Source organism: Mandrillus leucophaeus, unplaced genomic scaffold (assembly GCF_000951045.1).
Source record: "Mandrillus leucophaeus isolate KB7577 unplaced genomic scaffold, Mleu.le_1.0 Scaffold75, whole genome shotgun sequence".
In the NCBI taxonomy this organism is placed as follows: Eukaryota; Metazoa; Chordata; class Mammalia; order Primates; family Cercopithecidae; genus Mandrillus; species Mandrillus leucophaeus.
In genome coordinates this window covers 3,177,314-3,181,697 of record NW_012108141.1, presented here as the reverse complement: position 1 = coordinate 3,181,697, position 4,384 = coordinate 3,177,314, and the positions used below count along the sequence as shown (strand labels likewise).

At 43.7% G+C, this 4,384-nt stretch overlaps 1 pseudogene; it reads left to right on the top strand.

Moving 5' to 3' along the window:
• The first annotated feature begins 1,562 nt into the window (after nucleotides 1–1,562).
• On the top strand, nucleotides 1,563–2,560 carry LOC105529153 (annotated as a pseudogene).
• Nucleotides 2,561–4,384: the final 1,824 nt, after the last annotated feature.

The following is a 4,384-nucleotide window of genomic DNA, read 5'->3' as shown; positions in this document are numbered from 1 at the left end:
ATTTCTCAGGGTATATCCCCATCATAAAGTGAAGCAAAACTGCTGGTTTCTAAACCAACAACTGGGCACTAGCGGGCTCTTTGCTATTGGGGTCACATTACTTCCAGGGTTTTCTCCCTTTCTTTAATCGTAACTTGTTTCTCTTTCAGTGAGAAACCTGGCTCCCTTATCCTCAATACATTTGCAGTCATGCAATTATTGAAGTGAAACATCACTGCAATGTCACCTTCCAATATTATCACTTATCAGAGTACATTATTTTAGTTTACACTTTTGCTTTCCCCTTGAATTAAACTCTTTAAGTTCAGAGACTGAATTGTACCCATCTTTGTATTCTCAGCCCTTATATAGGGTCTGACAAATAAAAATCGCCAATATTTTCTTCTGGGATGAATTCACACCAATTTTAGATATAACAGTTAAATAAAAATCCAAAGCACTTCATTAGTGAATGTGAAAATGAATGGGGCAGACAGTAAGTGGTCTTATAGGCTCTGAGAAAAAAAAAAGAAAACAAACTATAGCATTTTATGAAGGCTTTATTCTATTCTGGAGCCATTCCTTAACTTAAGAAGAGAATTTGATCAGATGACAGGAGAAAAAAGTTACAAGTGCAAAAGGAAAGGGAAAGAACTGGAATGAGTATGGTTTGTTTATGGTGCATTAGGAAACTCTCCCTCTGTTTGATGTAGAGAGAAACATAAGCTGAGATTGGATTATATGGGCGGGGTAGCAGTTTGTGGAGCACTTCGGAAGTCAGGTTGAGGAATTTATATCGCATAAGAAAAAGACTAAGAGCACGACTTTTCATTTCAAGCTCAGTTTGCATCCTAGCACTACCAGTAGCTAAGTAATTCTGGGAGTTTTCTAAATGTTCTAAAATTCTTCCAAATGTATGTATAATTGTGTATTTATAGGATTCTTATGATTAAAATAATTAATCCAAATAAAAAATTGTATAGCAGCCAACATATGACAAGTATTCTATGAAAATTAGTTATTGACATTGTAATTATAATTAATTGGAGCTATATTCTACAAGTGCATGATATTAGCAATATTCTAGAAAAATTAATTCTTGTATAGGACTAGGGGGAGCCTGGAATTTGAAGACAAATTGACTATTAAAATAATCTTGGCCTATGGTTAAAAAAAAGAAAAAAGAAAAAAAATCATTGATTAGAACAGTGAGAAAGAAAAGAAAGAACTCTGAGAAATAAGTTGAAGAAAAAAATGTGGAATTCAATAAGTAATTGGAGTTGAGGAGCATAGAAAATAGAAGCATTAAAAAAATAATGTCGGCTAGGCATGGTGACTAACACCTGTAAACCCGGTATTTTGGGAGGCTGAGGCAGGAGGATCACTTGAACCCAGGAGTTCGAGGCTGCAGTGAGCTATGATTACGCCACTGTACTCAGGCCTGTGTTACAGAGGGAGACCCTGTCTCCAAACAAAAACAAAAACAAAAACAAAATTTCAATGTTTTAAACTCTTGAGCCAAAGAGAACATAGGTACCACTGGAAAACATACAAAATGGGAGAAAATCTGGTACACAACCATCATGGCAGCGGCCGGGGACCCGGATGGCATGGAGGAACCTGGCGTGGACACGGAGGCTAAGACCGTGGCGACCAAGGTGCTGGCAGGGCCCCTCAACTGCTTGGAGGCAGAAGCCGCGGCGGGGGCGGGGGCGGGGGCCGAGGACTCCGGCACCCCGTGAGGCAGCCTGTAGCGAGGCAGCCTGCAGGCTGCAGCCGGCCCCAGCCTAGGTCCCTGGTGACCCCGTGTCCCAGGCCTCGGTCAGCAACCGCAAAGACGCGGGCAGCGGCGCAGACATGGAGCTGGTAGACCTGAAGATCATCTGGAACAAGACCAAGCACGACGTGAAGTTCCCCCTGGACAGCACAGGCTCCGAACTGAAACAGAAGATCCCCTGATTACAGGTCTCCCGCCTGCCATACAGAAAGTCATGTGTAATGGACTCGTCCCTGAGGATAAGATATTGAGAGAAATAAAAGTGACTAGTGGGGCCAAGATCATGGTGGTTGGCTCCACCGTCAATGATGTTTTAGCAGTAAACACACCCAAAGATGCTGCGCAGCCGGATGCAAAGGCCGAAGACAACAAGAAGGAGCCTCTCTGCAGGCAGAAACAACACAGGAAAGTGTTGGATAAAGGAAAACCCGAAGATGTGATGCCATCTGTTAAGGGGGCCCAGGAGCGCCTACCAAAGCTACCCCTATCCGGCATGTACAATAAGTCCGGAGGAAAAGTGAGATTCACCTTTAAGCTAGAACAAGACCAGCTGTGGGTTGGCACTAAAGAGTGGACTGAGAAATTGCCCATGGTCCATAAAAAATGTGGTCAGTGAACCTATGGAAGGACATGAAGACCACCGCATGATGGCGCTTCAGTTGGGCCCCACGGAAGCGTCTTACTACTGACTACTGGGTGTACTGGGTTCCAACTCAGTATGTGGATGCAATCAAAGACACTGTGCTGGGGGCAGTATTTTTGAAAGCACTTTCACCTCTGGCCCAGGAGACTGACCCAAAGTGAACGACGTTGCGGGGAGAGGCCTGCAGCATCCCTGGATTTCAGAGTTCTAGAACTTTGTTCACAAAAAATCTATACTCAATCTAAGGCGATGTGGTGACTGAAGCCAGAGGTGATGTACTTTCACCATTAGCTTAATTTTAACTTAAAATGAGCAGTTCCCTTTCTTGCAGTCAGCTTCATGCCATTTTTAAAGTCAATACGATGGAAATCAATAAATCTGAATTCCGAAAAAGAAAAATACATGATGGGAGAAAATCTAACTGGAGGGAAAATGAGAGGAAGGATGAAGTGATACTGGGTTTGAAGAGACAACTGGAAATCCACATAAAATATGTAGCATCTGGTCGAAGAGATAAAGGACTGGAGTTTAATTAAATGATTAGGACAGCAAGTACATGTTTGAAAAATTATCTGAATAAAAGTAATAAAGTGGTTAAAAAAAATGATAAGCCTTCGTTTTAAAACAAAATTTATCATGAGGGCAAACAAGGTTCGAGACTTCCGCAGCATCCAGAGTTAAGGTATGCAAGAGGGGAGAAGAGCTAATGAGGGAAAGATGTCCTTAGAGGTCAGAGGAAATCAGGGTTGTGCCCTGCCATGAACGAGCTGTGTCCTGTGCTCTGAGAGATCAAGACGAGAGAGCAGGCGATTATGTAGACTACTTTTTTTTGAGACGGAGTCTCCCTCTGTCACCCAGGCTGGAGTGCAGTGGCGCAATCTCGGCTCACTGCAACCTCCGCCTCCAGGGTTCAAGCGATTCTCCTGCCTCGGCTTCCCCAATAGTTGGGATTACAGGCGCCCACCATCATGCCCGGCTAATTTTTGTGTTTTTTAGTAGAGATGGGATTTCACCATGTTGGCCAGGCTGGTCTCGAACTCCTGACCTCAAGTAATTTGCCTGCCTCCGCCTTCCAAAGTGCTGGGATTACAGGTGCGAGTCACCGCGCCTGGCCCTACATAGAGACTACTTTTAGTGAACTGATGTTGTACAGCCATTTGAGGAAGGCCTCAACCTTCTATGTAAAAATAAAGAATGAGGCAAGGTCATTTGCTGACAGTGAATGGAAGATGATGGAGTTGAATGCTGTCTTGGTGGTGGACCTGACAGAAAAGATATGGAACATTTGAATTTGAACAGATTTTGTATAGAATTGTGAGCAAGGATGAGGAAGAATATAAGAGATAATTAATTACCCCAGAACAAGTAATAGTATGTAACTGGTACCATCCCTAAGCCCGAAGAAGCAAGAGGAGGAAGCAGTCACTGGGACCCAGGGAAAGCTTTGAAGAAGACGAGATCTGTGGCCTTCAGATAGAGGCACACAGCCAATTTGCAGGAAGCTGACAGGGAGGGAGCTACAGGAATAAATAATCTGACCTCACTCTCCTCTCACCCTCAGGATTTCAGCTAAAGCCAATAGCTGAACCCATCTGGAAGCTAGAGGGCAATGGAGCCAGGTTGTAGCAATCTGTACGATCAGATACCTAGGGCACAGAGCAGAGTAGACAGTGATGGGGAATTAATCCAGCACAAATGCTTAAGAAGAGTAAAAAAGGTTTGGCAATGCCACTCTGAGAAAAGGGGTGGGGAGCCAAGAGATGAAAAAGAATGCTGAGTTTTATTAGGTCTGGCTGATGCTAGTCAGTACTTTAAAAATAAAGATATTCTGCCTGGGCCTGTTGGCTCACACCTGTAATCCCAGCACTTTGGGGAGGCCAAGGCAAGAGGTTTGCTTGAACCCAGGAGTTTGAGAACAGCCTTGACAACATAGTGAGGCCTACAGAAAATTTAAAAATTAAATTTTGGCCGGGTGTAGTGGCTCA